Below are 25,824 nucleotides of genomic sequence, written 5' to 3'. Positions count from 1 at the left end.
TGAGTAATACATACACTAGGGATTCATAGTAGTCCTAATTTTTACCACCGGAAACTCAAAATTGAGTTTTTTTCTGGTCTAGATTGCATTTATTTACATTTTAAACACCAACTATAACCTGATATTGAGTTTAATTCCACGTTAGTGACCATTAATTTTGTGAAAGTGAAAGTGTATATGATATAATGGTGTGTACATATATATATGAGAGGGAGAAAGTTTACATGTAATTTCATTTAAGGTTCACTTCTGATCAGGTTTTACTATTGATACATACATATAATTTTACAAGTATATTATCTTGATCAGAGATATACACTGTAAAATAAAATAGTTAGAAACCATGGAGATGCATGTTCAGTAATTGTCTGTTATATTAAAGCAAAAAAAGGAATTAACAAACATTATATCAAAAGTACACAAGTGTAAAATACAGAGATAAGGCTTAACCTGCTCAGCGGTAGTTAATGAAACAGTTATAAACCATGCATGTTCAGTTGTTTGTTGTTATAAATATAAGAAGAAAGAAAGGAACTAACAAATATTACATAAAAAATAAACATATATAGGCCTACAAACACAAATGACAAGGCCTGTTCTGATCAAAAGTAGGCCTATTTATTGTTAAGTATTTATTATTCGCTGAAATTTATGTTCGTGAATTTGCTTCAAAGATGGGTTCGCAGGTTCAGGGAAATGCTGAAAAAAAATCTTAAAACTGTTAAATTTTCCGAGTTATAATACAGCCAAAATTACTCAGGCACGTCAAAAAGATATTATCACGAGCGGCTTTAATCCTCTCTTGTTTCTTGCCGTGTTGCTAATCCTCGTGATCTGAATCACAGATTAAAACAACAGGAAATGGATTACCATTATGTAAGAATATGACATTCGCACCTACTGTGAGCAGTATTCAAAGAGCCTGGAGATGTCACTTGTTTTTGCACCGGCCTTTGATTGGCAAGCGAGTACATGTAGACCTACTTTTAATCATCTGGCATGGCGACTAGTCACCTTTTGAGCAGTTCAGTTCAGTTCAGCAGTAAATCACATAAATTCACCATTTTTGGACCCTGTCATTCACACAGGCAAGCAGCATGACTAGTCTTGCAATGTTTTTGATTTTAATCGTCCTCTATAGCTGGTCAGAACCCACTAACATTGCATAGCTGTTTTATACCCACTAAACATTATCACCATACATTGGATATATTTACAGCCTAATTTTAATTTAATTGCAACTAAAACATGCATGACCACTTCAGCTTGTCACGGATGCAGCCGTTGGCGACTGAAGTTGACCGCTCATCGCTATGCATATGTTTTCAAATGCAATTCAGTTTTCATCCTAAAATTTGAGTATTTGTACCAGGAAAACACAGAATTGAGATTTTAACCCCAATTTTCAATTTTACCACTGAATACCAGAGTCTAAAATTGACGTGTATGAATCCCTGTAAAAGAAATCTTTTATTTCTCAAATGTCTTAATTTGGCAATGTATGACACTCTCAAACTTTACACACTGGAAGATGCAATATGTGTTTTCATGTTGCAAGAGCCTGAGGCGGTTTTGCAAAATCAAACTAAAAAAAGTTGCAGACAAATTAAAGGGTAAGTAAACTTTTCATTGGTTTAAAAAGCCTGATTGTCATGGTGCAAGGCTGATGTTCCTCTCATTTGTCTCTGTGCAGAGGCATTCAATCACTTCTGGAGAATCCCCTGGCAGGGGTGTTCGATCACTTAAGCAGTGATCCCCATTTATTAAGTTTGCAGACCAAATATTGGCTATCCAGAGTCAACCTGTGTACCTATTACTGCTTAATGAGAGCCTTTCATCATGGCCACCGGAAACAGGCGCTTATCAACACCTAAATATCTCCACGACCTTTCATCGTAGTTGGATCATGGAACAACGCAAGGCTAAATTAATGCAAATGTCCAGCTCTCAAGCTAATACCCTGAAAATTCAACCCGGCCCTTATTTGCAAATGTGGCCATCACATTTTCTGATTTCAATAGCCCATCTACATGTATGTAACGGAAATAAAACTCTGAAGAAAAAAAACACCAACCTTTATAAAAAAAAAACAAAAAAGAAAACTAAACAAAGCAAAGCGCAACACTGAAGAAGTATTTGGCAATAGTGCGCCATTGCGCGATTTGGTGGATCGACAAGCTGATGAATGACCAGAAAATGATACTAGCCAGCAACTATATAATTGCTCGTCAGTGTTCTGGCCAAAAAATAAATGTAGTGAGGTAGATTTGTGGTCGATCATTAATGACCGGAACGGCTGGGTCCGTCTTGTCATTACTTCATGGCGGACTCTCCGAGATGATTAGACTGTAGCCTATTAGCTGCTGATTGCCGTTGATGGGACGAATCAACGCTTGACAGCTAAGGTTTGCTTTATTCTGACGCTAACTTTTTACCTCGTTACGTGAGTCCGGCAGACAGAGCAAATTCGGCCCTGACCTTGGCTGCTTATGATTAACAAACTACCTTATGGCAAAACACAGCATAGTTTAAAAGTTTAAAAGAAATCAATAGCTATCCACTAAAGAATCTCCACAGAATTGGATAAAGCTAATTTACGAGACCTTGCTGAGAATCTACACAGATGAGACGTGGACTCCTTTACTCAACGACAGCCCTGAATACCGATCTTTTGTCCATCATTCTATCAGACAAAGCCAAAAAAAACACACAAATACCAACTTATAAAATGAGTTTATTTTCCCCTGAAACCCTGAATAATGAGCGATCTGTTGATTGTGATTTAACATTTAAATCAATGTCAGACAATTCTGAAAGATACATTGCCCCGTAAGCCTGACCCATGAAAACCGATGTGAAAGACTGTAAAGATACAGCTTTTTGTCTATATTATTTGGACAAAAAAAAGAATGAACGCAGCTAATCAACATAATGTTTTTACTTACTTATATATTTATTTAGCTAAGTGAGACAAACTTTAACAACAAAGACTCCATCATAAAGAATTTTTCACTTGTAGGCTTTTGGTCAGTGATATGGTTGGGGGAAACTACACTGTCCGCGGTAAACAACCAGCCCTTCAGGATGAAGATCGAGGAGTCAAATAATCTCTGTCCATGGCCAGCTTTGAACACCTACATCCAGCATCGCAGTGATTGAAAGACAGGCACCTTTAATAGCTAGATCGCAGCTAGCTCCCTTCAGTCAGGATATATCATGTTTGACAAAACTGAAGTCTTAGGTATGACACAGCAATTGGGATTGAACCCTAGCATCCAGCTTAAGTGACAGACATGTGCAGAACAGGTCAAATGTTTTATTCCAATGTTACAGCATTGCGAGCATTGTCTGCAGCTTAGGATTAAGCTCAGTGTTCAACTTGAAACTATGTGCAGTTTCTGGTGTCACAAGGCTCGCGTAAGATGTATGAATTGTGTGAGACACATGGATACATGTTAAAATGTTTGAACACATATCCATGTGTCTTTGTTTGCCCTGCAGTGAAGATATCAGTCATACACACTCGAAAATGCTACCGGTACCTTGCTTTTTTTCGGTGCAGTCAGTTCATGGCTGAGATGCTTTACCAAACAGCAGAGATAAAACGTGATCTTGAATCATTCTTGAACGTCTGTTATTTGCAGGCAGGAGGTGCAACAATGGTGCCGTACAATGCAGGGACAAGAAACCCACTACATACAAATGTTGATGCCCTAGAGTTCATTTCCTCTTCTGTAAAAGATGTATACATATCCAAGCTTTTTTTTTTACACTGAACTATTATCTAGACACAAGGTTATATGCACCAACATGGATTGTCACAGGTCATGTTTTCAACTCATAAACTGACTAAATAAATGCCAATTGCCAGCTGTCCCAGAGCAATATATGTTGGCAAACAACAACAGGAGCTAATGTTAGTACACGATTCCACAAAAAGCAATGTCATCGAAAAATGTTTGTTAGGTCATAAAATAAAAATGTTGAAAAAAAAGTTTGGTCCCAGTATTGTAAAGATTACATCAGAAACTTATGTCCCAAATTTTAATGCAAATCTCAACCTGATGTATCAACAAAACCAAGGGAATTCTAGCCCCAACCAAGCTTAACAATAAAAGAACTACCCTAAATGACCATAAATTTCAGCCATGACTAACTTGCCCATTTTTTCCTGATACTGAGAGTTCTATCAATCGTAGATAAGTGTTTTGGGGTTTGCTTAGAGCATGGGATGATATTCTACTGGGGCTTGTAAGTTTCAGCAACAAAAATAATACTTTGTGACATTAATTTGCCTCTAAAAGTGCACTTTTGTGGACCAAATTTTAGGTCATTTCGGGTACTCTAGTTCCAAGAGAAACTGAACGGACACCCAGGTTCAAGAAAATTTCTGATGTTGAACACCATTTCGTGACTTTGCAAAGTTTCCATACAATCCGCCCGCTGTAACATGAACATATTCCTCATGTGATTGTGCTGGTATTGCTTCCAGGACGACAAGGTCGCCAGACTGATGCCATGTGTTTGAGAGCGTATTAGAGTAAGGCATCCTTTGAGGAGAAATGTCATTCCTGTGTGATGTGTTATGCAACAAAACATCAGACAAAAATGAAAGTGACTTACAACTTTTGTACAAACCATCATCCAAGATTTGCAATAGACATGACATACACTGTACATCCTGTACATCTTCAAACAGTTTTTTGGTCTACTTTTCTTTGGGTTCAAGAGAGATAGTCAAAAAAACTTGTTGACACAGCTTTCAAGACTTGCCAAATTATAATTTTGGAAAGCTACATGTAGCAGAAGGAACTTGATCAAACAACTTTCGGAGGACCACACTGGTTCAGTTATCTAAAGTGTCAGTCTCGCTGTAGATAGTATGTCATTGACTGATCAGGTCACGTGTTAAAAATCCTGCTCAGAAGGTATGTCTCATACTTGACAAGGAACTGGGCATTAAATCCATTTAATTCTACCCACCTTGTTAGAACTACGGTCGAATGGTGTCCATCAAAAAGACACAGGTATGAATAAAATGATTGTGTTTTCAAAAATTTTCAAATTTTGAACAGCCTCAAAATCCCATACATATAAGAGTAATATAAGTTTAGCATGCAAAAAAACCCAAATGAATGTAAACATGAAATGACATCTATACAGCTGATGTTTGAACCCACATCATCTTAATGAAGACATGTTTATCATGAGGCTCATCAAAAAGAAAAGGCAGAGAAATGTCCTACCAAGTGAACAGTACACAATAAGCTGTTAGCTGGGTGACCAGTAAATACCTCTTATGCTCAGAAGCAAATAACGTAACGTAAGTAACGCCAGATCCAAAACCGTAAATTTTAAGGTGCCAGACGCAATCTTTGTATAGATTTGATTTGTGTTTCACATCAAACTTCAATTTTACTTTGCGTTCATGAATATGATGATTTATGAGTGGGAAAAACCTATACAGAGCTCTAAAACGGAAGCCACAACTTAAAAGGAACCTAATGGAAGTAGCACATCCCTTGAGGTGGTGAAGCATGAAGAGCATGTAACGTCTTGAGTTACTATTACAACAATAACTGACTGTACAATGTCTACAATGTTACTATATATCAGTTTGTAATGTGACGTGCTACCCTTAATATGACGTCATTATGATGAGCTGGGAAGGTAACTTGATGTCAATAAAATGGCAACAACATGGAATGTTATATTGTCTTTGCCTCATTTAATGATTCTACCAAAGCAATGGTCTTGACAGCGCTGCTAAGCGTACTGCCAATTATACATCATACATGTAGATGTGTACATGAACATGCAAGTGCAACGAGACAAATCTTTGGCCTATCAACAGGCATTAGTCTTAGGAAGGACTACCCTAATTCTTCAACGTTTTCCACCAACTCTGGAACCAATATTTTGAAACATTCTGACACATCTACAGGGGAAGAGAAATAATTTGCAGTTTTATGAAGCTTGAATCTTTAGTGACACAAACAAATCATTTAGTGTCACTTTCATAATAATGGTATGCATAAATTCCACCAAAAAAGTGCTTTAGTGGTCGAAAAGGTTGAAGATTTACAGTATGTTAACGTAAAAGACAATCCTATAGTCTTCATAACACAAGGTCAGCGTAACTGCTGTGTAACTGTTTGCCTGTGTCATTTGCTCATTACAAAAAGCTAGTCTAAAGTACACAGTACAGGACAGCGATGAGCCTTAGGGCATCAGACAGGGCTGGTACCGATAAATCTTTCCTTTAATGTGAAAATTTATACAGTGTCTCTAAAATCTTTCCACTTTCACTGACATGACTGATATGCTTTCCAAAAGCATGGTGTTGACTCAAACAACTGTTTTAAAAGTGATACATAGTAGCTCAATATTTCTCTCAAGATCCTAAATGAAGAAATTATGAAGGAAAAAACACGCAAATTTCAAGAGTACCTAGTATCTAGTGAGAAGTCGAAACACATTTTTGGTGTTGAAAAGTGATCCAGAGTCTAGTCTACTGAAAATTTGGGGGTGTGTTTTCATTGTGTCAGTAGCTTTGTCTAACTATCAAAATCAGAGAAAGAATAGATTGTTGATTTTTAAAATTTTTGATTGCTGTTTAACACCATGCTTAAGAACTTTCATTTGTATGACGACCCTCATCTTTATAGGTGGAGTAAACACTCTTGAGAAGATTATAAACAATATGACCTAATATATACAGATTTAAAAGCATCACAATACCTGGAATATCAGGTGGAAAACAAAAGAAATGATCACAACAGATTACATGATATTTCAATGTTGTCTTTAATAACAGTGGCTTTTTTAATAACTATGGTCTGGATTCAGAGAAACAGGAACCCATTTAGAAACAAACTTATTGAAAGGAAGAATGTAATGAACATGATAAATGTGTTACAAGTGAATAAGCATTCTGGAAGTAAGGTGAAGCCAATGTATGTCCTGTACCAGTTTGAACCATCAGAATAATAACCATGCTAAAGACCTTAAAAAGACAAAAACAGACAGAATTTTACTGAAACTGAACAAAACGATATGAAGCTCAAAATTGGTTTGCTCTCTCCAACCGTACATGGGAAGGTCCGTCAGTAACCAGTGGATGGTTGTTGGTTTCCTTCAAGCTCTTCCCCTTCTTCTCAAACCATAATGCTAGCCACTGTCATATCTGGAAAACCGATTGGTGACAGACTGACAGAGATGATGTAAACCTTCTGGTATAGGCAGAGGACCAACAAAACACATTGCAATCCTCTTCTGCTACCACACAACAGTTTAAACAGTTATGCCGGTCAACATGACCTATAATTTAGTTTGTTTATTTAAAAATAAAATAAGAGAACAAATTGGAGAACAAAATCAGTACAAACATAGTGATTAAAGAAAGTCACATGTTATAACTGACATAAGGCCACAGTTCAAAGAAAAGAGAAATTTCTCATTTGGAACATCTGTCATTGAAGTCAGTTCAATGAAGGTAATTTTTCAAGTCTTTTTTTCTTTCTTAGCCCCAGTATGTTCATTACACAGTCAGGTTCATTAAGTCTGCCCGTCTTTAACCCTCATATCTAATTACAGAGCGGAGAAGGTGGAAGCTGGAACCAAGGGAGGCTAACTCGCTAACGAAAGGCCCAGGTGCCCCTGAAAAAGCTGAGGAAGCAATTAAGTTGGCCACATAAGAGATCAAAAGGTGTGCTACAACACAACTGCAATCAAGGTGCAGTAGGGCTAGGATTAGGTTCGCATCAGTTTCCCTTTCCAGGATTCCACAGAGTCCAGCAGAAAGCTCATCCCTTACTACTCTCTTCCCCACCCCCTATAATTAGACTGAAGTACATAAAGCTACTGCATGTCATTAGGAAATCTTTCATGAGGAGGTTTTCTCCAATTCATATGCATACAATACTTCCATGCCTATACAAAAAAAAATAAAAAGAAAGGCTCGCATATTTCATGTGTTCTAGATGACGCTGGCTTGGCGCCAAACGACGCACGGAATTAACCTGCGATCATAAACAGAGTTACCGTTGATAGAAGATCTTACAGAGATCATACACAATGAGCTGGCCCTTGCTCCTCTCACATGGCCCTCATTGCTGACTCTACTAACTACTGATCAACAACATTATTACTGATCATCAGAGAAAAAAATGCGCTGCCGCCATGGAATGATTGTGCATCAGGGGGTAGAAGTCTAAAATGAGTTCCTGTCAGGCATACTGAAACCAAGGTAATTCTGGTGTACTTTGGAACAGTGCTAGGGAAACAATAACAATGTTCATTATCAGACAATGTGTATATATCTACATGTCAGTCATTAAAAGCAACCCAAATGTTGTAAATGGTGGATTCATTTATTTTGTTTGTTAAAATAGTTTATAGGTGGAAGAAACCATGTGGTGAATCTAGAAAAGTACAATATCAAGGTGCAATAAAGCTAGGATAAGGTTTACATCAGTTTACCTCTGCCAGCAATCCAAAGATCCCAGCATAGAGCTTGGGATCTGAGTTTCTCTCCGCCTGCTACATGCAGGGGTCCCAGGACAGAGCTTGACGGAAACTATATCAAGGTGCAGTAAATCTAAAATAAGGTTTGCATCTGAGTTTCCTTGGATCCCGGATAGAGCTTGATGGAAACTATATCAAGGTGCAGTAAATCTAAAATAAGGTTTGCATCCGAGTTTCCCTGGATCCCGGATAGAGCTTGGAGAAAACTATATATCAAGGTGCAGTAAATCTAGGATAAGGTTTGCATCTGAGTTTCTCTTCGCCAGCTACATGCACGGATCCCGGGATTGAGCTTGGAAGAAACGATATATGAAGGTGCAGTAAGGCTAGGACAGGGTTTGCATCTGGGTTTCTCTTCGCCAGCTACATGCACGCAGCCCAGGATAGAGCTTGGAGAAAACTATATATCAAGGTGCGGTAAATCTAGGATAAGGTTTGCATCTGAGTTTCTCTTCGCCGGCTACATGCACGGATCCCGGGATAGAGCTTGGAAGAAACGATATATGAAGGTGCAGTAAGGCTAGGACAGGGTTTGCATCTGGGTTTCTCTTCGCCAGCTACATGCACGCAGCCCAGGATAGAGCTTGGAGAAAACTATATATCAAGGTGCAGTAAATCTAGGATAAGGTTTGCATCTGAGTTTCTCTTCGCCGGCTACATGCACGGATCCCGGGATAGAGCTTGGAAGAAACGATATATGAAGGTGCAGTAAGGCTAGGACAGGGTTTGCATCTGGGTTTCTCTTCGCCAGCTACATGCACGGGGCCCAAGATAGAGCTTGAAGGAAACTATACATCAATGTGCAGTAAGGCTAGGATAAGGTTTGCATCTGGGCTTCTTTTCGCCAGCTACTTGCACGCAGCCCAGGATAGAGCTTGAAGGAAATCATATGAAGGTGCAGTAAATCTAGGATAAGATTTGCATCACAGTTTCCTACTGCCAGTTACACATACTGGTCCCAGGATTGAGCTTGGAAGAAACTATATATGAAGGTGCAGTAAGGCTAGGACAGGGTTTGCATCTGGGTTTCTCTTCGCCAGCTACATGCACGCAGCCCAGGATAGAGCTTGGAGAAAACTATATATTAAGGTGCAGTAAATCTAGGATAAGGTTTGCATCTGAGTTTCTCTTCGCCAGCTACTTGCACGCAGCCCAGGATAGAGCTTGAAGGAAACCATATGAAGGTGCAGTAAATCTAGGATAAGGTTTGCATCACAGTTTCCTACTGCCAGTTACACATACTGGTCCCAGGATTGAGCTTGGAAGACACTATATATGAAGGTGCAGTAAGGCTGGATAAGGTTTGCATCTGGGTTTCTCTCTGCTACCTACATGCACGGGGGCCCAGAACAGAGCTTGTTAGAAATATATATGAAGCTTCAGCAAGGCTAGGATAAAATTTGCATCTGGGTTTCTCTCTGCCAGCAATCCAAATATCCCAGGATAGAGCTTGGAGGAAACTATATATCAAGGTGCAGCAAGCCTAGAATAAGAATTGCACCTCACTTTCTTTATGCCAGCAATCCAAATATTCCAAGATATAGCTTGGAGGAAACTATATATCAACGTGCAGTGAGGCTGGGATAAGGTTGAAGATTTACTGTTGAAATTTCTGCTTTTCACAGCCAATAAAACAGCAATCTTTCAAAGTAACACTTTTACTTTGCGTTCTCAGTTTCTCCACTGTTTTCTCTATAAGTTACTGCGAATGGGGACACAATTTCCAATGCAGAATTTCAATGAAACAGATATTTACTGTAGCAAGCATGCTGCCACTAGGTTAAAACAGAGGCTGTTGAGTAAAAATTAGCACCCAGCTCCCAAGCAATGCGAAATCCTGCAACATTTCTGTTAAAAAAATGATGGGCTTCTGAAATATGTAAGTGACTTATTCATTTAACTTTTGGTTAGCTGACAACGAATACTGTCGCTGTAATAAAATGAGTGTATCTGTATTTGTTCTCTGATGTAAATTACTTTAGATACTTTAAACAAAATCTCACGTATCAAGCTTCTCTGCTGAACACATGGGTTTTGTTATTTCTGAAGAATAACGACAACATACCACATACTAAATTCTGGGCAGGTATAAGTTTAATGCTGCAAACCCCAGGGTAATTACAATAATGTATCAATATGTTAAACAATATACATAAATGCATGCTTAAGGCAAGAAAATAGCATTCCTGTTAATTTTGATTTGTGCACTGACTTAGCTCCTTAAAGTATTAATTAAGTTATAATTTTATGAAAAAGAAAAAGAAAAATTAATACCCTCTTCACCCCCTATACTCGTCCCTCTCACCAATCCCACACTCCCCACCCCCCACAAGAAAGAAAAAATATATTTTCCGTTCACAAATTAAACCTGTAAGACATACTTATAAAGTTGTAATGTCATTTATACAAGCAGACATACTTCAGTGGAGATAACACTGGTGCATACTTGAGTTAAACATGATTGCACATCGTCTGAGCCTACATGTATGTGCAGCCGTACCCATGTGAAGAACCCAGTTGCACATCTGTTTAGAAAAACCATGTATTGCAAGACCCGCATTTCGGACAACACAAATATTTTTGCCTACACCCACACCTGTCTACATACTAAATCTGCTGTGGTCTTTGGTGGGTAAGGTTGGGGGATGATTTTGCTGCTGGAAACCGTGCAACAAGCTCTATCCATGTTCTGTGTGAAGGATACAAAGTACCTGAGGGTAGATGTCCACTCTGGCTATTTGTTTTGTACTGGAAACCACCCAATGAGCTTTAATTCTGTTTCTGTGTAAAATTCCCTGACCTGGCTCTACACAATCTCATAACCCTGGAGTCTTGGATGCGCAATTAAAGACTCACTGAGGCAGAACTACAGGCCAGAATCAATCTAGACCCTGATGAAATAAAGGCACTGGTCCCCGAAATGTACACCCTGAATTCTGCACACACACACTCTTGCACAAACCATGCTGCCCTGCCATCACATGGACTAGCCTGATAATGGACGGCATTTGCATACGGATGTCTCGGGCACAAATTTATTAATTAAGACTGGTGAAAATTGGATGCAATTTCCTTGTACTGAAGTCATCCTCCCTTCAAAATGCCAAAGGCTTTTTTTCCCTAAAAAGACCCACTGGAGGCTCCATGCTTTTAACACAGAATTGCAAATCTATAAAATAGTGACATGTCCTAAAACAAAACTCCGAAGATTTTGACATCAATGTCACCAAGCCTGCCACTCACAGTTCCCCGTCCATGGACAACCAAGACCTCACCCCACTCCTCCCCACCATCTTCCCCAGTATAAAGCAAACATGGTTACATAAACATTTGTTCTTTTTATCATAATAATTCATGGAGCCTTCATACCTTTTCCTTCCTTTTGAAAGTAATAACATGAAACAACTACTAAAAAAGTATCGAAAAAAAATATTCAATACAAAAATGTTTCGCAATAACAAATGCAAGCATCCACACCTATGCACTATCAAATGCAAAGGTGTATTAATAACATGTAAATGAGTTAAATCTGTCTTTATATTTTCCATGGGCAATCATGGAACAAAAGACTAAAAAAAAAACAAAAAAACAAAAAGCAAAGAATATTATAACAATAAATCCTGATCAACTTCTTACAGTGTTAAAACTGTAACACATAATCAGGAGTCGAATTCCACTGCTTCATGTGAACTGCAGGACTTACAACATGTAATATTACCCTTATGACATCCTGTGCCCAGTTTCACAAAGCGGTGTACAACATTTTTTATCGTACATTTGTTGTACGATATATTACATGTCACTATAACTGTACCAATGACCTATATGTGCAATTAATTGTACATGTACGACATCTTTGTGAAACTGGGCCCTGTCTCTTAACAGGTGTAGCCAGCCAGACCCAACACAGAATTAGCTCCCCTTGGCCTGCCCAGGTACGCTCAGGTGCGTTTTCACCAACAGGTAGGAGAGTCCCAAAATGACCCAATTTGCAGGAGGAAAAAAAAACACAGCACTTGAACCTTGGTTTTTCTGATGTAAGGGCAAGGTTTATAATCAGTTTATGTTGTAAGACAATTTGGATTCAAGAAATCTCAGAACTATTTGAGATTTTGATAAGAAATTTCCTGTTTTATCAATAAGACTGACATTATAGAGTGGATTTTAGAGCGCCTTATGTTTCTCATTTACACCTGGGAAAATGGGTTCAAGGTATTATGTCAACTTGTATAACATCATACACACTAGAATAAAGCTTTACACGTGTATATGCTAAAACTTAACAGCCATGTTTTAATACAGGAAGGAAGATATTGCAAACAGAAATATTATATGGAGAAGTTCTTTGCTGACATCCAGGAGTATCATTTTAATGCTAAGGCTGTATCAATTTCTGATGAATCACACGATTTTTTTTTCTGTTTTATTATCCGACAAGAAGTTGATCTGGGTGATCAGGTGAAGGCTTCATTTCTGTGTTTGCCGTATATATTCTGTTTAGTTAAGGTTACGGTCAGGATTATTCCCGTTAATGCTAAACTGAATAAATCTTCTGCTGTCGTCAAGTTGATTAGGTTTGAATGGTTGTGAAGTTTAGTCTGGCGTACCTGACACTGACACCTTCTCATCAAGATCAAAATAGTGGTCGTCAATACAAGCAGGACATGTCCACACATCTACACCCTGGATTACAACCATCTCCCTTGTTTGAATTTCTGTGTACAATTTCTATCAGGGCTTTTGTAACTGTCACTAAAATTAGGTCAAATGTTGCATTAAATTCTCAATTACTACTGAACTAGAGTTGTACTTGTGGGTCATCAACCGTAGGTTCCCGTCCCCCACTCATGACAATCTTTCACCTGAGATTAAGCACACCTTATCAGTGTGTATGTATATATATATATATATATATATATATATATATATATATACTGGGTTACATAGAAGTATACTGTATGCAGTATTCAGAACAAAATCTGAGTGTTATTAACAACTGCTTTGAATGTTATTGAGCTACCACTCCCATTAGTGTTCAACAACCATAATGACTGCCATTTAGAATCTCTTCTCAATGTTAGTCTCTCTGCCATTTAGCAACCCTTTGTGGTGTACATGATCACTCTGGTACTTAGCAATCACTGTGTAATATTCAGCAATCACTATGGTGCTCACCAAATAGTGAAATCACTCTGTTTAGCTATCACTTGGCTATTTAGCAACTCTTCTCAGTGAAAATGACCAACGCTTCTGATATTTATCAACCATCCTCTGTTGTCCTTAAAAAAAAAAAAAACCTTTATCAGTGTTAGTCACCTATCACTCTATGACTGAATGTATTAACAACTGTTTTTTTTTGGGGGGGGGGGGAGCGGTGAAAACTGGACCCACGTATATTCTTACAATTATCAACAGTATTAAATACATGTAAGTGCTATTTTGATTTACAAGGAATTAAGAAATTACAATCACATGCAAGTATTGAAAAACCTCATGAGAATTTGTACCACTTGGAATTCATAAAAATCACACACTGACAACTGCAAAACACAGTGCCAGTTGACTTACACACATAACTGATGCTGAATGAAAACTATGTTTCAATAAGACAACGTTGGCACCATAATACCAGGTAGAATTAAAACTAATGTTTGTTCTCTGTACACTACTGATGGATCTGCATCAGCACCATTGTGTACACTGTACAAACATTAACAAGGGAACTACACCTGGGATTGTAAGCGATCAGCTTTCCTCACAACCCAGGCTGTATAACATGCTGACTGATCTAATGATAATGTCTTACCTACGGGATATACATGTCGTTAACATATCAGTTACTAATCAATACAAACACAGCACAAAATTATTATAATTCCTTTGAAGGTAGACAGCTGATTTTTCTTACATGCTCTGATCAAAGGAAGTAATGATGCGAAAACGCAGGAACCAAACCCCGCTTCGGATGTATATAATGGTAACATAATTCCGCCGAAAGGCTGTTCTGCGTAATATGAAAAAGGTAATTAAAACGAGCACTAGCACAGATCAAATGAAAAATCTAGATATGTAAATTACAACTGATCAGAGGCGGAATACCTAGATAATGCAGCCTGGTGACATATGTTGTGTAGACAATGCCAGGTAAAAATTGACACAATTATCAGCCCAGAACACTGCTCGCCAAACCACAATTATTGCCTTTTGGAATAAAGAGAAGGGGATGAAGGGGGGAGGGGAGTGGGGGAGGGTCACTAGTAACATATGGAGCCTTTGTTTTCAGATATTCTAATATTTACATTTGCTTCAGTGATCTTTCAGTAATGTACCTACGACTTAATCACTCATTTGAGATTAGGCTTATTCCTGAGCCAATCAATGGTTGGCGACACCTGGCCTGTTCACTGCACTCCACCAAGACCTTTGTCATATGACGTCAGGCCAATTTAGCTGGCCTCATCTGTTACCTGCTTAAGACATGGCTCAACTATCGTTCCAAGCAATGGTGCTGATCCTCTTTATTACCTGCATGCATACATACATGATGATTAAGTCTGCAGACGAGGCAAGAGGCACTGAACAGCAGCCTGCATACATTGTATCTGCAGCTCAATAAAGTCTAGCCAAGTGAAAACAAGGCATTAAGCGGCACTTATATAAAGCTATCAACACCTACATACCTGCAACAGGTAAGTCTAGTCTGATTGTAATATATTCAGGTTATTACTGCTACCTTTACATATAATTTATTCCGCAGAAATTGCTAATCCTCACCCCCACCACCAGCCACCAAAACACAAGCCTAAAATGACAACAAATTAGGAAGAAAAAAAAATATATAAACAATCAAGGTTTTAGATGCATGTTTGGATTACATGCATAAACTTGAAGTTCCACATTGACATTCATCAACAGCTACTATTGACAGGTTAAAGGGAAAAAAACAAGATTGTCATGTGAAAGGTCACCAAAAAAACTGTACTGAATCAAACTTTTCTTTCAACAGAATTAAATTCAATTTAAATGTTTAAATTGTTTATTGGGACTACTGCACTATCTTGATACTGGTGTACACAAATTATGATGTAAGCGTTTTTACTCTAAACAATGCATTCATAGTTATAATAGCTCTTTACATGGATTAGTGTACATTCCATAATACACTTCACCACATAATGACCAAACATAACAGTGAAGAGTTCCAGTAACATCATCAATGCCCAACCACATAAATATGATCTAAAATGTTCATTCTGGAATTCAGATATTTGAATACATTTAATTTTATTCAGAGAAGGCGTATTAATTCACTGTTTTCAGTGGTGTGTCAGATGACAATGCATTTTGTTGTTGTTGTTCCATTTCCTTTGATGTTGTTTGAGATTCTATTTCCTTTGAAGAGGAAAAAACATAAAAATGATGCCAAAGTCAGATGAAAGAGCATCAAAACTTATTTGCAAATATGATCTTTAATATTTTTGGGGATTTTTTTTCAAGAGAGAAGGGTATTTGAAAATATTTTTTGTATGGTAGGTATTTAGGACCAACTTTTGGTATTTATCATTGTTGCATAATAATGTTCTAAATAAGGATATGATGCTTGTCTAATAAATTTATTTGAATGTAAATTTGTTGTTTATATCGAAGCATATGCATTTAACTTAAGTTATGATAATATAAATGAACATATTAAAAATATAAAAATGATCCAAAATGAGGTTTAATAAATTTGCTAGCTGAAAAGAACAAATTCTAGTGCAAAAATATTTAATAAACCAGTGTTACATCCTCATTTATGATACTTATTAACCCTGTGTTACATCCTCATTTATGACATTATTAAACAAAGACTGAAAATGCCAAAAGGTGGTCCCAAATACCCACCATATAAAAATTATTTTTATTTTCACGTGCCTTTTTCTCTTTAAGGAAAAATCGGAAAAAATATTGAAGACCACATTTAGGAATAACTTTTCACACTCTTTCATCTGAACTGTGCTTGGTGTCATTTTAATGTTTTCTCCTCCTTTAAACAGTTCAAACATTTTGTCATGGCTACTTAACAACTGCTCACCATCAGCCATTATCAAATGACGCCAGTCTAGCAGTGTGCAAGTGTTAACTAAAGAAATTCTAACATGCAAGCTGTTCAATTTCAAAACATTTAAACAGTTCAAACATTTTGCCATTCCAGCAAAATAAAAAATAAAAAGTAATAAAAAAACACCTGATCAATAAAAAATGATAAGCCAATTCAATAAGTCCTACTGAAAAAGTTCCAAATAGATAAACAAGCATATTTTTTCAAGCAATTTTAACTTAACACATATATATGTGGCTTTGTAAACCATGTAGATACATGTTGTTGATCAATACATTTCATTTTAACCCATAATTAATGCTCATATCTGCTGATAATTCCGTATGTTCCACTTAGTAATGTTTGTAAGATAATTCAACTAGCTACACATAAGAGTGAGTCTTTTTTTCGCTTTGAAAAGGATAACATCAAAAATATTTATATATTCAAAAAGTGGCACATTAACACCTCAGGTAATAACAGTCATGTGCACCTTCACAGAATCCAGAAATCCAGGTGCAAAACAAGAAGTAGTATCACACAGCTATCTGTTGTCAAGGCATTGGGTTGTAATCATCAGTACTTTTGAATGCAGCACTCAGTTGTAATTTTGAAGCATTTAAGACTGTAAATCATTCGTGGACTGTACTCATGTAATACTGACAGGTCATCCTGGGGTGTAGGTGGGGGGAGAGACAAGTTTGGTAGGGCTATATAAATCTGATCTGTTGATTTTCACAACGTACTCGAGGCTGCACCAAAGGTTTATAATGAGGTTGAGGTGAAAACAGGTGAGTTTGTCTGCTCACCTGTGCCTGCTAATCCTCACCTTAACAATGGCACAATTCCGCCACTCTCATTTCCATAATCTGGTTACATTACCTGCGACACTCAGAAGGTTCATATCAAGTTTCCAATGACGCTGTTTCAATAAAGAGACTCAGCATAGGTAAAAGGAACCTAGTCATCCATTCTGCACACAGCGAAATGACAGGCTTGGTCAATTGTCTTGCCATGCACCCATCACATCCATTTCAGGCTAATTGAAGGTATTATATTATTATAGACACACCTGCATTTACTTATGATAATTGGCAAGTAGGAAATGCATTCAGGCCCTTGTTTTCAATAAGGCTAGGAGGGTTATTACCAGTAAAGCGCACAGAAAACACCACAATAACAAAACTAGCAATAAGAGCTAGCCCAACACTTCCTGGCTGCCACATCGTAAGTTGACCATAGCTGATCTAATTCTCAGCGGCATTGTGTTAATTCGGCTTGGTCCTAGCTGTAATATTAACAAAGCTGTCGTCTGGATACTTCAGGTATAAGCAGATACTCAGAAAAACATCAGGAGAACACCTACAGAAGTCAACACAGTTCCTTCACAGGTCTGTAAATGCTTATGTTTATTTATTTGATGTTTTCATTTGATTGTTGCTTGTGCTTAAGAATTTTTCACTTATGTAACGGCAGCCCTGCATAAATTGCTGTCACCCAGGCCACACAAGAAGTGAAGGCGGGGCAAGCTACAAATTCCCTGTCCAAGGGGAGTTTTTGAACACACACATCAAGATTTCTGGTGATTGTAAGGCAAATGCCTCTAGCCACAATACCATCCCATGCTCTTCTGTTTATGAATATAATTACTTTTGTACACAATATTCACGAAGCATACATACATACACACAATAGTTAAAAGTCACACACCGCATACTTTTTACATGTTTATGTAAGAGTTTAATGGTGGAGGAAAATGAACAAGGGAACCATTTTATCTTGCTATGTAGCAAGGCTGACCAGAAGTACTAGTCTGTGGGGAAGCCAGTAGAACCTGCATGTAACCACTTTGTGGTGGTATTTTCATAGCTGGGGGCGTCTGTGACCGAGGGGGTTCGCACGTCAGCGCAGCGCAATGACCCAGGAGCCTTCCACCAATGCAATCGCTGTGAGTTCAAGTTCAGCTCATGCTGGCTTCCTCTCTGGATGAAAGCGAGAAGGTCTGCCAGCAACGGATGTCCGTGGGTTTCCCCCAGGCCCTGCACGTTTCCTCCCACCATAATGCTGGTCGCCGTAACATAAATGAAATATTCTTGAGTACAGCATTAAACACTAATCAAATTAATAAAATAAATATTTGCATAGCTACTTTAGAAATGTGACAGGCCTTAAGCATTTCAATACCACACCTCCAGATGGTTTCTGCTGAGAGAGTTATTCTGCAGGAAATTTGGTAAGGATGACCTGTTAACTGGAACCACAACCAGTCCATAACCATTTTAAATGCTGGTCCTATGGAAACCATCACACTACTGGCAGGCTAGACGTACACCACCAACATGGCAAGGCAAACCACTGACTGACTAGAAGCACATCACCAGCATGGCCCAGTCAAACCACTCACTGCCTAGATGCACATAATCAGCATACCCCCAGGCAAACCACTGAGTGGCTAGAAGCACACAATCTGCATGCCCCAGGCAAACCACTACGTGGCTGGAGGCACACAACAAGCATGCCCAAGGCACACTACTGACATGTTACAGGCACACCACCCAGCATGCATCAAGCAAACTACTGACAGGCTAGAGACACACCACTAGCATGCCCCTAGCAAACTACTGACAGGCTTGAGGCACACCACCAGCATATTTCAGACCCACTATGAGCAGGTCACAATTACCCCACCACCATGCTCCAAGCAAATCACTGACAGGCTAGAAGTATCCAAGACTCAAGGTTCAGGAAAACAAATGAAAGGCTAGGACAAACCACAAGCATGTCCAGGACAAAAAACCCCTGACAGGCTGGAGGCACACCAATGACAGGCTAGAGAAAAACCACTTGCTGACTACAGAAACACCACCACCAAATATTAATTTATATTTGTAATGATTTTTTTTTTTTTTTTTAATTAACAAGTGTAATAATCTTTGCACTTGCGCATCTGAAAAATCTATCAATCTTCTGGTGGCTTGATTTGTAAATCTGAATTTGAACAGGTCAGACACGTTCATGTCATGTCCAATTTCTACCTAATATTTGTTGCACAGGACATATTTTTAATGGTAATTTCAAACCCTGAATTTATAAAGTCATAAGGACAATACTCCTTAAATGTAGGCTTGCTTAGGCTTAGCTTCACCACTGATGTCCTTGCACGGACCTATAGTCAGCATACATCAATGATATGGTTTCAGATGTCTGTTATACTTGAATCTCATGCATACTTGAATGAAATACAAGTGAAAGACTACTTAAATAATTTGAATATAAATAGATAGACTACACTACAATCTTACCAATGGGTCAATAGTTTCTGTTTGACACGCCTTGGATATATCAGCACCTGTTGGAATCCAATGTGGTCTTCGAAGCAATCTGAAATAGTACATCAATAAACAAATGAAGTCAATTAAGCCTGTGAAATATACACATATTTTCATGAACTAAATAATTTAGAGCTCTTGTTGAATCATATAATACTTGTATACTCAGGGAATTTATTAGAAGGTGGGCTATCATCTACCTACAGCTGGCTACTTTTGTAGAAAACTGACCAAGTACCCTGCTAGTTTGGCCAAAGCCCCTTTTTTTCCTTCATTTAATTCTCTGTCAGGTAGATGGCTACTTTTTCCAAGGTAGACTTCTGCTTAAAAAAAATAAAACAATCAATCACATGAAATATAAACTAGATTGGAGATGTAACCAAAATGAAATTATTTCTATAGTGTTAACATTTGAATTGTATTGCAAGACAAAGTAATAATCTGAAACTATAAAATATTTTTTTTTTAATTTGGGGGTTTTTGTCTTTTGTATGTATATAAATATACTCTGTATAAAGTGAAAACATCAAACAAAAAAAAAATAATATGCTACCTCAGCAAGTTGTTTTATAAAGAAAAAATTAAGACCTGCATGTATCTTACTGCCTGAAGAATTCAATAAAGCAAAATATTGACAAAAAACACTGAAGAAAATATCATTTGTATATCTTTGAATTTCCTATACAATTGAGAACTGGGTTGTGAGTAACAGCAGGTGTGGGTGTGTCAAGAACCTTTACATTTCATTTATTTATTTATTTTTTTATTCATTTCTTTATTTTTTTTATTGCATAGGGCGCTTCTGTCAGCAGCTAAGCTCCCAATGCACGTGAACACAAACACTCCTACAGGTTCTGAGAATGGTACCCGTCAGGGTAGACAACCCTGTCAGTCGGCTGCCTCGTCTGACCCAGTTCCCATCTGCAGCCCTGCCCAGTCTGCCGGATGTAGACCTATTTTATCAAAACTACACAATATTTCACACTATATTCCACTCCTACAAGCACAAATGAAACATAAATTAGTGCCTGCGTTGATTTCCTGACTACTAATCTGACAACAGAGTCGAAAACACGATGTTAACATCAACTTCCGCATTTGACCTCGCCTCAAATGACAGTCCAGCGTGCACGAGGAGCCCGAAGACGTCCGCACGCCGCAGCAATATCATTTCTTTATCCAAGCCAGCCCCTGTGGCTGGCAAATACCTGGGAGGAAATGTTCTAAGAAACAAGCGAATACTTGGGGAAAGACAAAACGTATGAAGTATAGGACTTACCGGCTGAAATCTCTAGTCTGTTCCGTTCGGAGTTATGTCAGCTACCGGGCGATGTGCTCCACCATAATAAATCCCACAATTCCATTCCCGCCAAGTGCTTAATTGAAGCATGCGCACCTCATTCCAATTAATTTTTGAATAATTAATTAGTACAATAAAAATATCCACTTTTCATTTTCTGTTATTTTTAGCCGAGGCTTGGCGCTGGCAGTGGCTGGCGATGAGCTGAAGTCCTACAGACGCGGATCTCGACTCGGACTGACCCGGGTGGCGGTCACACGTACGGCTGCCGCAGCGTCTTCCACTACGACGGCGTGTTCGCCCAAAACTCCAATGAGACTCAAGTTTTTTGGAGAGGATTTTTGAGGCAAGTTCTTTCCATTTAATTCTTGATCTCGTAGCTTAGGGATTAATTATATTAATCAGCTGATAATTTTCCGGTGCCACATAGAGGTGTCGGTAAAGATTTTTTTTATTGTTTTTTTTTTTTTTTTGTTTTTTTTTTTTATCCCCTTGTATCGGGGGTTGGTGTCGGTAGTTGTTGTTGGGGTAGCCTGTTTAGGAGCTGGGGTCGGCATGGATAGGGTTTTTATCTTGCCTAGGCGATGCTGGGTCGAGTAGGAAGGGTAGTTGAAGAACCGCTGGTGTCTGGCCCGGCGGATTGACGCTGGCTCAGGCGAGCTGTCCGCGGCTAGACACCCTGCTCTCTCCTCGCTCAGCAAGGAAGACGTTCATTTGTTTTTCGTCTGTTACGTGACCGATTTCTCTAACTCGGTCTAAGACGTTTTACTGTCCAAAAAACAGAAGGTGTCGAGCACTAAGTCGGGGCGAAAGGTTGTCTCGGCATTTCAGAGCTGAGCATATCGTCTAGATTTGATTGTCTGCTAGAGGAAAGCTCTATCCACCCACCATGTGTCGCTGGAATGGAAATACCGTAGCTATAGACTGGGACGATATATACATCGATCAGGTCGTATTCGCGTGCTTGCCGCTTTGCACCTCATCGCCATGGGTTCAATTTTACGAACGTAATAAGAGGGATATCAACAGCTATAGGCGCATGTTATGCCGCTGGCCTGCTAACGGGTTTAATACTAGGGGCATGCTTCCACTACATTTTCTTGAGGTAGAATTAAAGGCTAACCATTCTCGTGTCCATTCCAAGGAAACATCTCCGTCACCATCTTCACACGAAGGCTGTTCTGACTTAAATGAACTTGCTTGAAAACGTGTAATGTCTTGTTCATTTTTCGATGATATTGAGACAACCAAATGCTGATTGCGTAACCTGTATTTGACTGATTTGACTGTCAGCGCAGCAGTGGTCAACAATGTTACATTTAATACGATGAAGACATCCATTCAACCCCATTTTTAGAATGAAACGTATAACTTTAATAATATATTTTAAACAATGTATCAGAAATTGTATACAACCAAAGTTAAAAAAATGATGGTGCCAAAAATAGGAACTGTATATATATATATATATATATATATATATATATATATATATACTGACGTAACAAAGAATGATTTCTTTGTTGTGAATCCTGTATTGTTTTTTGTCTTTTCAATAATTTTTTAGCAGGGCATAAAGGTATGTCCTCCGATATACGCACATACAGTAATATACCCTTTTTGTGGAAGTTATTCCATAACTGAGGTGTTGATGGATTGTACATTTCCGCGTGATACTATATAGAGTAAGCAAAACTGTTTGAATTGATTTTGTGACCGAATTAATTAACAAACTATACTCATCACACAACACAAAACAATATGCATATTCACGGACAACATCTGTGTTGGAATGGAGTTCAGATTTTGATGTCATTCACATGTACGAAGTTACATGAGGTACCTGCTATGTATGCCGCTCATGTAATATACAGGAAAATGGTGTAAGCATTCTCTTCAAAGCTGTGTACTTCACTAAGAAATGAGATCTAAGAAATATCCAATTCAGACAAATTCAAACAGCACGTGAAGACAAAATACCATGCATGAACGGAAATTTAAACAATGTGTATATGGTTCACTTGCATGGTATATCTACACGTGTGACTGTTCAAAGCTCATCGTGTATATTTGTGTATGACGTATGTTTAGCGTGTCAGTTTCAGTAGCTTGCTGGTGGACGGCGTGTGTTTTTATTTACATCTGAGGACTGGTCAGTAGTTCTGTGTGGTCACTTCTGGCCGTTATGGTCCCGACCAGGCCTTCCCGACGTCGCGGCTTGCCACCCGGCTGACCTGCGGTCCAGCGAGCCAGACTGGGGCGGTGTCAAATGTCCGATGTTGTGGCAAGGAATTCCTAAACAGCCGCGAGAAGTCCGGTGTGATCGACTGGTTAGCGGCACCAATTAGATAACCCCTCACTTTGCCGAACGATTCACCAAACGGTGAGAGACCCAACAGAAAGCCACACAAGGGACGCGACATCACTGAGGCTGTTAAAGGGGATTCTGTGTCATGGTTTATACAGGGACGATATACACGTCAACCCCGGATGGGCCTCAAACTCGCCAGCTTGCTAAGCGGAATACTCTTACCATTGTTGAGGACATCGGGACATAGAGTGGCTTCTAAAACGAGAAATACACGCATGGTGCAAGAAGGAATATTGTAACTGAAGATGACATGAAATTAAATGAGAAGAAATAAATTGCAGACTTGACATACATAAACATGTAGGATATATACAGGAGGGATTTTAAAAAAAATGTGTTAATATGCAAACTACTGCATCGAAAATGTATATAGAAAAACATTGCTGAGATATAATAGGAATGTATGAAATTAGACGAACATTTTATTGCCTGCATGAGTATACATGCTCTTGTCTGCAACTTCAGCATTTTACTTTGTGCACACCCCGCCAAATTGCGAATTATGCACGCCGTTCAGCCATTTTGCCCCAAAAATCAAAAGAGATATCCATGCATGCATATGTAGTCGAATATGCAGTCTACTGTATATGTGTCTATGAGGGGCCTCCGTGGCTCAGTTGGTTAGCGCGCTAGCGCAGCGTGATGACCTAGAAGCCTCTCACCAATGCGGTCGCTGTGAGTTCAAGTCCAGCTCATGCTGGCTTCCCCTCCGGCCCTACGTGGGAAGGTCTGCCAGGAACCTGGGGAAGGTCTGCCAGGAACCTGCGGATGGTCGTGGGCTTCCCCCGGGTTCTTCCCGGTTTCCTCCCACCAAAATGCTGGCCGCCGTCGTATAAGTGAAATATTCTTGAATATTTGAGTACAAATAGTATATATGTCTATAAAAGTTGATCTGAATTAAAAAAAAATTGATTGTAATTTTAATATGGAAATTTCAGTTTGATGTATTTTATTTCGGGTCTCCATATGCGCCAACACATCAATATATACACTGCACATGCATGGTCATAATTTCAAAGGTAATTATATAATTTCTTTACGGCAACTTAACACACTAGTAGTCTAATCTGAAAGAAATGCCCACACCTGTTCTGGCAGCAAGGAAAATTGTTGTCACTATTATTGGCAGTAATGAATCATGTCGTGTAAATTATTTATTTATTTATTTATTTGAGTGGTGTTTCACACTATATACTCAAGAACATTTCACTGATGTGACGGCAGCCAACATTATCGTGGAAGAACATGCGATGTTGAAGATGGGCAGCAATATTTTAAAAGTGTAGTATAAGTTCACATTTTCTTTGTCGACAATTTGTTTGGCAATATATAATTTTCATGACACTGGAATACACATACATGTGGTCATCTTATATGTGATGATATTTGTGGATTCGGTTTACATTCGTTAAAGTAAAAGTCACCTCTAAATTTTTTGTAGGTCGGAACCTATATATGTGCTGTCATCCTGCGTGCACATATACATCATGCCAAATATATACGGCCGTCTCCTGAAGCCTTGCAGCATATATTTATTCGAATTTTATTCCTGCATCTCTTATAATATTAAACATGTATATAGTTACGTAGCGACAAATACATGGAATATAGGAGTGAATGTTGTTCTATACAAGACTGCCAACTTTAGTTTCATTATGGACATGCCTGCATGCATGACTGTATAAAGGCAACCATCGTCGTACATACATAGGCCTACGTGACACGCCCTTAACGGAGGCGTCAAAGCATGTAATAAGTATAATATTAATGTGAAAGTTGCTATATCAGTTTATGTCTTTATAAATAAATTATACACACCTTGCCTTAAAACATACTTGCATATCTGTCGGAAGTTCTAAAGATTATACGGCCTGTAGGTGTTTGATAGCCTGATAGTAACGTCGTGTTGCAAGATGCATTTCATCAGAAAATACACTGCATAATATTTAAGCTGCATAAAAATGACGAATTTAGGCGAACGGAAATATATTTGTCACATAAACAGGGAAAGTACAAACTGATAAATTTTACTGCTTAATTGCTTTGAGTTGTTTGCGCGGCCGGCGATACATGTCGACGCGACGAATGAAATGGGCCTAAGCTGATTTACATGCAGGAAGCTCATATATGATGAATGCATATATCGTTCAGTCGTATCTCAAAAATTATTGCAGTGCTATAGCAATCACTTCGAAACATAAGAAATGGCCTTGTTTTT

At 38.5% G+C, this 25,824-nt stretch overlaps 1 protein-coding gene across 3 annotated transcripts in view; it reads right to left on the bottom strand.

The window, feature by feature from the left end:
- Nucleotides 1-21,520, bottom strand: part of LOC135474968 (uncharacterized) — a 70,765-nt gene extending 49,245 nt beyond the window's left edge. Inside the window, exons 1-3 of one of the 3 annotated variants that reach the window (XM_064754674.1) lie at nt 21,215-21,520; nt 19,909-19,987; nt 7,094-7,186 (exon numbers count right to left, since the gene is read on the bottom strand). The gene's annotated coding sequence lies outside the window, so the exon portion shown is untranslated. The remainder of the gene's footprint in view (nt 1-7,093; nt 7,187-19,908; nt 19,988-21,214) is intronic. The other 2 variants (XM_064754673.1, XM_064754676.1) reach the window with 2 other exon arrangements.
- Nucleotides 21,521-25,824: the final 4,304 nt, after the last annotated feature.

The sequence above is a fragment of the Liolophura sinensis genome, chromosome 9 (genome assembly GCF_032854445.1).
Source record: "Liolophura sinensis isolate JHLJ2023 chromosome 9, CUHK_Ljap_v2, whole genome shotgun sequence".
Lineage (NCBI taxonomy): Eukaryota > Metazoa > Mollusca > Polyplacophora > Chitonida > Chitonidae > Liolophura > Liolophura sinensis.
The sequence above is the reverse complement of the archived record's forward strand: the minus strand, read 5'-3'. Positions and strand labels throughout refer to the sequence as shown.